At 35.1% G+C, this 10,328-nt stretch overlaps 1 pseudogene; it reads left to right on the plus strand.

Annotated features, from left to right (window-relative positions):
• The first annotated feature begins 572 nt into the window (after nucleotides 1-572).
• On the plus strand, nucleotides 573-1,308 carry LOC102961940 (annotated as a pseudogene).
• Nucleotides 1,309-10,328: the final 9,020 nt, after the last annotated feature.

Below are 10,328 nucleotides of genomic sequence, written 5' to 3' on the forward strand. Positions count from 1 at the left end.
CTTCATAAAAAGTGGATATGAATAAAACAGTCACTTTGAACTTCTTCTTTATCTGCTAAGGATCACAGACTCAACTACCATAAAAAAATTATTTTTAATGATTTACCAGTTGATAGATTTAGGGCATTTCCTGCCCCCCACCCCATTTTGTTTTAAGCAAATAATCAGTAACTACCTGTTTTGGAAATGCATTCATTTCCATTCATTTTCTTTATTTTATCAGCATCTTCTTTTGGAATTGTTCCCCAGCTGCCTTGGTGGTTCTTAGAACTTGGAGCAAGTTCACCATAGCACAGTTCGGGATGCATGAGCTGTAGGTCTTTCTTTTGTAAAGTTGGGAGAAAGCCAGTTGGGAAAGAGGCACCAGCATGATACATTTTGGGCGGCTCAAGTGTTTGAAAAAAATATAAAAGAACCATTTGCTAGGGGAACCTTGCTGGCTCAGTAGGTAGAGCATGCACCTCTTGATCTCAGGGTTGTAGTTTAAGTCCCACATTGGGTGTAGGTAGGGTTAGTTAAAAAAAAAGATACTTCTTTGTCGTCGCACCTAGGAGATGGTATGCTGCTTTAGGATGAAGCTGAACATCTCTTTCCCAGCTGCTGGCTGCCAGAAACTCATTGAAGTGGATGATGAATGCAAACTCCGTACCTTCTATGAGAAGCATATGGCCACAGAAGGTGCTGCTGTTGCTCTGGGTGAAGAATGGAAGAGTTACATGGTCCGAACCAGTGGTGGCAATAGCAAACAAGGCTTCCACATGAAGCAGGGAGTCTTGACCCATGGTCTTTTCCACCTGCTGCTGAGAAGGGGCATTCCTGCTACAGACTAAGGAGGACTGGGGGAAAGAAAGCACAGATCTGTATGAGGTTGTGGATGCCAATCTCAGTGTTCTCAATTTGGTCATTGTTAGAAAGGGGGAGAAGGATATTCCTGGACTCATGGATACTACTGTGCCTTGTTGCCTGGGCCCAAAAGAGCTAGCAGAATCCACAGACTTTTCAGTCTCTCTAGAGAAGATGATGTCTTCTGATATGTTGTGAGAGAGCCCCTAAACAAAGCAGATAAGAACAAGAGTGCCCAAGGTTTAGTGTCTTGTTGTTCCTCTATCACAAATATCAGTGTTGCTCTGAAAAAAAAAAAAAAAGCAGTGTACTAAGAAAAATAAGGAAGAAGCTGCAGAATATGCAAAACTTTTGGTGAAGACAATGAAGGGGACCAAAGAAAAATGCCAGAAATAGATTGCCAAGAGACAGAGACTATCCTCTCTGAGAGATTCTATCTCTGAGCCTGAGTCCAGTCAAAAATGAGCTTTTCTAAGAGTAATAAATAAGATCAGACATCCAAAAATAAAAAGAAAAGAAAAATGTAAAAGTCAGTTGAAACTCTGAAACTGGATTTTTAAATAACTTTTCAGTATTCCATGACTCTTCAAAAGTCTTTTAATATGGGCTTTTAATATAGTCTTTTAATATCAAAACCCCTGTTTGATAATCACTACTTTGGAAACGCTCTAAAACCCTACTTATCAATATATTTAAGAGCAAGTTGCCTATTCAGCTATAATACAAAAGGAGCAAGTAAATTTTCTCATCTTATTATCCAAGACTATTGGTTTAAACATGGAAAGGGTAGTGGTAGGGAATGAGATAGGGAGGGAATATGGATAATTAGGAAGATCATTGGTTACATTGAAGACTTTTGGGTTTAACTTTCTTATGAGAAATACCATCTCAGTTAACCAAAATTCTTTATTTTGAAACCTAAATCTAAAAAGCGGTTGTAGGGGCGCCTGGGTGGCTCAGTTGGTTAAGCGGCTGACTTCAGCTCAGGTCATGATCTCGTGGTCAGTGAGTTCAAGCCCCGCCTCGGGCTCTGTGCTGACAGCTCAGAGCCTGGAGCCTGTTTCAGATTCTGTGTCTCTCTCTCTCTGACCCTCCCCCGTTCATGCTCTGTCTCTCTCTGTCTCAAAAATAAATAAACGTTAAAAAAAAAATAAAAAAATAAAAAATAAAAAGCGGTTGTAATTAGTAAAATACTATTTTCCTTTTCTTTTTGAATGCTCTTTGTATGTATTTTCTCTAGGGTTTCATGGAGAAAGATAGCAGTGAACTGAGGCAGAATTTGAATTTTTCTTATGTCTGTTGGCTTTAATAACATCAATTGTTACAACAGATGGCGTAATTTTTAACTGGCGGGAGATACTTAGGAACTCCAAAATATTACTAAGAAATTTAACACTGCCATAGTTTTTGTTCAACCTACACTGAGATTGATTTGTATTTTATCATAAAGTCTGGAGCTATAGTTTTTTTGTGTATCAGTGAATTTCCTCTATCAGATCAGTGAATTTCCCTTCTACTGATAGCTTGCTAAAGATTTTTCTATCATGATTATATAATTGAATCTTGTCAAATGTTTTTCCTGCACCTATTGAGATGAACTTATTTTTAAAAAATTTATTCTAACATGGTGAATTATGTTGATTTTTGAATGTTAAATTAACCTTGCATTCCTAATATAAAATCTACTTGCTCATGATGTATTATCCTTTCTATATATTGATGGATTCAACTTGTATTTTGGTAAAGTCTTGTGTGTCTGTGTTTACGAGGGATATAAGTCAGTAAATTTCTTATAATGTCTTTTTCAGTGTTGTAATATCAAGATTATATTAACCTAGTAAAATAAGTTATGTTTGCTGAAAAGTTTCTGTATGCTTGGTGATATTTCCTATTTATTTTATTTACTTTATCCTTTATAAACGTTTGATGATAGAATTGATGATATCAACTGGGCTGGGATATTTATTTGTGAAAATTTTTAAAAAAATATTTTTATTCAATTTCAAACATACAGATAATTTGAAAGAAAAGTATCAGCATTTCCCAGATACCTTTTACCCAGATTTACTAAGTGTTTACATTTTGTCTCACTTTATCATATATATAAATTGAGATTGTTTTATGTGAACCATGTGAGAGTAAGTTGTAGGCACAGTGTCTTTTTTCCTAAATATTTCAGTGTGTGTTTCCTGAGAACAAGGACATTCTCTTACAAAAGTTGCAGTTGTCAAAATCAGAAAACTTGACAATGATGCAGTATTGTTATCTAATCCATAGTCTGTACTCAAATTTTGTCAATTGTTCCGGTAATGTTTTATATGCATTTTTTTTCTATTCCAGGATTAAATCATGCATTGCATTTATTTTTATGTTCCATTAGTTTTCATAAATTGGGGAAAGTTCCTCCTCTTTTCTTTGCTTACTTGACCTTGATATTTTTGAAGAGTACCAGTTATTGCTATTAGGTTTGTTTCATCTTTTATCATGATTAGATTCAGGTACATATTCTTGTCAGTAGTATCAGTAAAGAGATACTATGTTGTTCTCAGTGTATATCAGGAGGTGTATGATGCTGGTTTTTCCTAACATTATTGTTGACTTTGATCACATAATTAAGGTGGAATTGGCCAGGTTCTTTACTGCAAAGTTAGTAATTTTCCCCTTGTAACTTATGGGAAACATTTTTGAGACCATGTAAATTAGCAGTTCCTCGCCAAAATTTTACCTATTAGTTTTGACCATCATAGATGCTTTTCTAACGTCATTTATGCTATATTTATTAGTTACCATTTTACTATAAAGAAGTACATTTCCATTAATTAGAGTCTCTATAGCCTCAGATTCTTATTTCACTTAATGAGTTGGACCCATTATATTATTATTTATCTTGATGCTTATTTTCCTAGATTTTGTTCTACATTTGAAAATAATCAAGAGTAGTTAATTTTTCCAGGGATAAGATAAAGAAATGGTTATGCCAGTTGAAAAAGAGTCATCATTGAAGAAGTAGGCTTCCTCATGATCCTAGAATTTCTAACTTTCCTAAGGTCAATAATAAACTATCAAGAACACTTTAGCATATAAGGGAAAATCTGTGCACAGATTATTAGTCCACAGTAGTTCACATATTCATATTTGTTATGACTTAAGTTGACATTTAAGTGAAATTTTTCTTTTACATTTTTTTCTTCACCAAAATAGTCTAAGTTCCTATAAAAAAATTTTTTTTAAATCTTTATTTATTTTTTTTTATTATTATTATTTTTTTAAATATTTATTTATTTTTGAGACAGAGAAAGAGAGAGCATGAACAGGGGAGGGTCAGAGGAAGAGGGAGACATAGAATCCGAAACAGGCTCCAGGCTCTGAGCTGTCAGCACAGAGCCTGACGCGGGGCTCGAACCCACAGACCGCGAGATCATGACCTGAGCCGAAGCCGGACGCTTAACCGACTGAGCCACCCAGGCGCCCCTTAAATCTTTATTTTTGAGAGAGAGAGAGACAGAGGGGGAGACAGAGGCAAGTGGGGGAGGAACAGAGAGAGAGGGAGACACAGAATCTGAAGCAGGCTCCAGGCTCTTGTCTGTCAGCACAGAGCCTGATGCAGGGCTCAGTCATAACCGGAGTTGACTGCAAGGTCATAACCGGAATTGAAGTCAGAAGCTTAACCAACTGAGCCACCCAGGTGCCCCTCTAAGTTTCTTTATGTTAGATCCCTTTTTTAAAAAAAAATGTGTCTGGGGTACATAACCCTGTAGAAGTTGCAGGTTCCTCAGTAAATCCCTAATGGATGATGTACCTAGGAGTTGACCATCACATTGAGGAGTAAGGTATTAGGAGACAGGCACAAATATTTTTACGTTTGTATTTATAAGTGTCTGAGAACAACAGACAAATTATTAATAGTCTCTCCTATACTGTGTATGGATGGGGATTATATTTGGTTTATGATTACAGCTGTTTTCAGTAGAAGAAACAGCCCTTGATAGTAAGGTGGAGAAAACAATGATCTGAATAGCAAACATTGCAATGGCTCTGGAATGTTAAAAAAAAAAAAATCATCCTCACTTTTAACACTATGCCTCCTGAAATTTCACATGAAAACGTTGGTTAAGTTACAGACAGCTTTAAAAATGTAAATCTTCCTGAGTGGAATAATCTTTCTTTTTTTTTTTTTTTTTTTTTACCCCCAGCCATTAGCATTTTAGAGTGAATGTGGTATAGAACTGCTTTCATGTGTAGATAAGTGAAATCAAAGAATGCAAAATAGAGGTTAGGAGACAATTTTTTGATATGTGTTAGGAGATAATATACTTTGAATTTTCTAGGTAGAAAGATGAAATGGAAGTAAGGTGAGAGTGGCCCTGAGGATATTTGAGGAAACCAGATGCACATTTTAGGATTGAATGCCCGAGGCAGGAATAAGGTTGCGCCAAAACATCCGGAGAAACAAATGAGGTGTAGAGTTCTGAAACTGAGCAAAAATGTATCTACTCCATACTTGTGCCTGGGGCTGATCTTCCTCCTCTCACATTTGCCTCTTGACTTCCTGATCTGCTTAAAGCCCTTGCTACAATAGAGTGCTTGCTGTGTGCAAGGCTGTTGGCCTGGGCTGTTCCAGATCCATCTTACTGCTGTGACAAATTGCCCCACTTGTCATTCGCTGGATCCTTAAAGCCTTGCTTTACCAGTTGTTCCACTGCAGTTATTGGTGTATCCCTTATTTCAACCACACACTCAGGATGAATGTCTCTCTATAGAAAGAGTATAGTTAATATACTAAAGAAAGGGTATAGTTAATAATACTGTATTGTATGTTTGAAAGTTACTAAGAGAGTATATCTTAAAAATTCTCATCACAGGAAAAACACTTGTATGTATGGTGATGGATGTTAACTAATTATGGTGATCATTTCGCAATATACACAAATATTGAATCTTTATACTGTACAACTGAAACTAATATTCAATTATATCAATTAATTCAAAAGGAAGACAATGCCTTATCAGGGCTGTTTTAGCATCTCAGTCATCATCCTCACTTTTACGAAAATGTTAACATGACTTATCAGTATAGTAAGAATGGTTGAATAATAACTGCCCAAGCTGATTAAGTCCAGTAAAGAGAATTTCAAGTGGGTTCTTATCTGATTTTTATAGATTATGATGGAAAACTATCTTAACTAAAGGCAATAAATATTTGGGCAAGCCAATATTTGCGATCAGAAGATACCTTGCAATCTAGAATCATTGTTTAATAAATGGGATCTTTCGTGACTGTGATTTTTGTAACCAACTTCCTAGCTTGGTGCCCAGTGCTCACTGATGCTGCTGGGGAGAAAAACAAAAGAATTAGCACAACAGTGGAGCAGCTTTTAACTTTAGTCACCATAAAGAAAAATGATTACTATTTTAAAGATGTTATGCTGAATTTCAAAAAGTGCATTAAAGAAAATAAGTTAAGTACAAAATAAAATACTGGTGGTTTAGCAACAGAAAGAGGTAAAACTTTTGTTTGAAATTAATAGTGCTTTGTGAGAATGCAAAAGCAGCTACTTTTTAGTTACGTACATTAAAGTGATTTTCATTTGTTTTCATTTTTTGAAGTGTTTGGAAGAAAGCAGATTTAACACTATGCAATTAGATTTTTGTCTTTGGAAACTGCAATTTTTGCTGAAGAGTAAAGTACTAAAAGGATATGTTAGAGCATGAGCAAAATACCAGACGGTTATTAGGATTTTAATATTTCTTAGAATAAGACTATGTTCATATTTTTATTATTTTTATTGCTTAACATAAACAAAATCAAGCAAGCCAGCTATTTCTTTTAATTACATACCCTATTGATATTTTGGTGAATTTGCTTACATTTAATAAGACCAGAATATTGCATTTTCTTTATAAATCATACAACATTAATAAAGTTATTTATAATATGCTATTTTATTACACGACAATAGGAATTTTATTGGGTTGTATATGATCAAATCACTGTAAGTCTGAGATAAAGTGCATGGATGATGTATGGAGAACAAAATTCCCTTCAACTCTACACCATCCCATTTCTGTATAGACAGAATCACAGCATTGACACTAAAAAGGAACAATCTTATAGGCATTTATTCAATTAATGAACATTTGTTGAAAGCCTCCCAAGAGTAGCCACCTCATTCATATTTTAACTCCGTGCCAATCTTGATTCTGTCTTATGTGTACTGGAGGGTATTTTTACATTTGAGTATTGTGGTCCTCTAATCCTGCCCTGTTTTGGTGATCAGAATATCAGGCTTGATTGTAGATAGACACTAATGCATTTAAGACCCTATGTCCTTTACATTCTAGTATGCCACCTTCTGGCTTCATTCACCTATATAATTAAGATAAAACATTTTTTTCCTGTGTTCAGCCATCCTCTGCATGTATGAATGACCTGATTCTCACCTTTTTTTCCAGAGCATGTAGCTAAGGTAAGTGAGATATAAGCATTCACTCATTGACTACTGCATCAGGTACCACGGAGAGCTCTAGGCTGGCATCCCATCCATAGTGATGGGTAAGGGAGGCACCATAAACACAATGAATGGATGGACACATCTCTATAAACTGAGTACGTGCATGCAAGGACTGCAACCGTAAAGAGACGATACTCCTGAATTCCAGATGATTTTTGGAGTGCTTAGTATAGATGATCTCGAGGCTTGTTTTGGGGCATATTAAGAAAACTTGCATTAAGGAGATAAATAATAGAGTTGTGAATTAAAGGGACTGAGAATAATAACAGGAACTCAGCACATAAATCAACACATATTGTTAAATTAACGAATGATATATATTTGCTTGCAAACTGTGGAGATCACAAAATTCACATACATGCACTTAAGTAAGAGTGGGACAATTTGGGGAAAGTATAAATTATGAGTAAATAATGACTGAAAAATAAGCTGGATTTCTTTCATGGGAAAGGATCGTATCAAGAGCATTTAGATAAACTGGCTTTTGTTATTGGTTTATTTGTGCTTGGAAAAGAGTTTGGAAACATAGAGTGTAGTTAAATTGGGGGCGTCATGAGTTTGGACAGATGTTGGTCTAAATCCCAGCTAAGCCATGTACTAGCTAAAGGTGATTTTAGGGGAGAAGGGTGAACAACAACTTCCATGCGTTTCAGTGTCTTATTCCGTAAGTGGAGGATAATGTCTACTTTTCAGGATGAGATTCGAAACTTAATATGTATTAGATGCTCACTGAATAGTTGCTATTTTATGACTGAAAGCAGCTCATGATTTTGGAAATGATAGAAAGGTAAAGATTTGAGAAAGATAAGGACAACAAAAGAAGTGGTTGAAAAAAAAAAGATATAACACTAGTATTATCCCATGTAAAAGGAGTGAGTCAGTAACAGTAAGCATGCCAGGCAAGGTGGAAGAGATGGTTTGATGATAAAACAGTGTTTTAGGTTCTATAGACTATGACCTGCATAGTCCAGGAAATATTAGACTAGATATATATAGATTTAGAAACCATGTAATTGATAAGTAAGACTGAAACATAGTTATTCCTGGAGAGTCTCTGAAGGAAGGAGTGTATGTAGTAGAATCATTGACAGATTGGGAATGAACAAATCTATCATCTTCAGACATTTCGACATTTCCAAATCTCTTTCAGGTGTTCAAACTATCTCTATATAAGTTTTTATATTATTTTTTTAATGTTGTATTTATTTGGTATTTAAGATGTATTAGATCTGTGAGTTATGGATGGTTTGTATAATTAACCTGGATTTTATTTTCTGCACTCCTGGCTATTGAATATTTACTGAATTCTCTTGCCAAAATGAATTTGTGATTAGGCTCTTTGTGTGTTGTGCTCTTTGTTGTTTTTGCTGAGTCAGTAGGTTGCCTTACCTCTTTTGCTTAGACTAAAAATCACTACCCAGAGATACCATCATTCAACTGTTGTGATGCTTTTTCTAAAAAATATTTTTTAAGTTTATTTATTTTGAGAGAGAGAGAGTGCACACGAGCAGGGGGAGGGCAGAGAGAGATTCCCAAGCAGGCTCTGCGCTGTCAGCAAAGAGCCTAATGTGGGGCTCAAACTCACAAACCGTGAGATTATGACCTAAGCCGAAGTCAAGGGTCCAATGCTTAACTGACTGAACTACCCAGGCACCGCTCAACTGTTGTGATACTCTTAAATAAAGCCCAGATGCAGGAAATTCTTAGTGAATGAAAGTGACTAATAGGATTAAGTATCTACTTCACCACCACTAATGGATACTTAATTTCTACTCTGGTGGAAATAATAAAAATGGTTATGGCATACATCCACATTATGGAATTTTAAAATTTAAAACACAGAAGGGGGGCCTGGGTGACTCAGTCAGTCATTGAATCCAGCCCCGAGTTGGGCTCTGAGCTGAGTGAGTCTGCTTAAGACTCTTTTCCCTCTCTCTCTGCCTTTCCCCTGCTTGTGCACTCTCATTCACCCTCAAAAATTAAGATTAAAATAAAATAAAATAAAATAAAATAAATTTAAAATATAGTAAAATACATAATTACTTAAAAATTTTAAACCTTATTTACAAAAATATACAAGAAAAATAGCCAAAAGTTTTTCTGAAGGACAAATAAAGGGAATTTATGTTACTTTGTATTAAAATAAATAATTTAAAAGAGAAAATAAATATAGCAATGCAGTGTTGGCATGAGAATGAATAGATTTATGAAACATAATAAAAAAATTAGAAAGACATTCCAACAAGTAATTATTTATAATGAGCATATTTGCACATGTAATTGGATATTTAAATTTTTTCTGTGCATTGCTTATATTTCATTAGATTGTTTTCATCCTCCTGATTTCCTTGTCCCCTTGTCTCTCTATCTCTCCCTCTCTTTCTTTTCTTGTTTCAATACGTTTAAAAATTGTAACAGGAATGAATGATTGAAGTAAGGAGAGAGTAAATTTATACTGTAGTATTGCTCTGTCTTAGACTCAATGGACAGACATTGGTCGTAGTTAAATTGTATGAACTGAATAGACTTTTCATTACTGACATTTACAGGAAGTCGATATTTTACCACTTTTTTGACGATCATGGTCAGTAGGATAGTTTCTGACAAATAAGATTGCTCTTTCAGATATTATATGTAGCATATGGTCATGTAAGTAGATACAGAAAAAATAGATTTGATAAAATCCAAGTTCTATTCCTGATGAAAAACTCTGAGAAAATTAGGAGTAAAAGGGACTTTCTAATGTGATAAATGTCTATGAAAAACATACAGCTAACATCATAGGTAATGATAAAAGACTGCTGTTTGAAACTACAAAACATTGCCAAGACAAATTAATGTAGATCTAAACTAATACGGTGACATCCCTTGTGACTGACTAGGGAGAAGGAATTTTGCAGGGAGGAGCAGGAGGAATCTTCTGGGGAGGATATATTTATTCACTATTTGATTACGGTTATGGTATCATAGGTG

This window comes from Panthera tigris, chromosome A1 (genome assembly GCF_018350195.1).
Source record: "Panthera tigris isolate Pti1 chromosome A1, P.tigris_Pti1_mat1.1, whole genome shotgun sequence".
Classification (NCBI taxonomy): domain Eukaryota; kingdom Metazoa; phylum Chordata; class Mammalia; order Carnivora; family Felidae; genus Panthera; species Panthera tigris.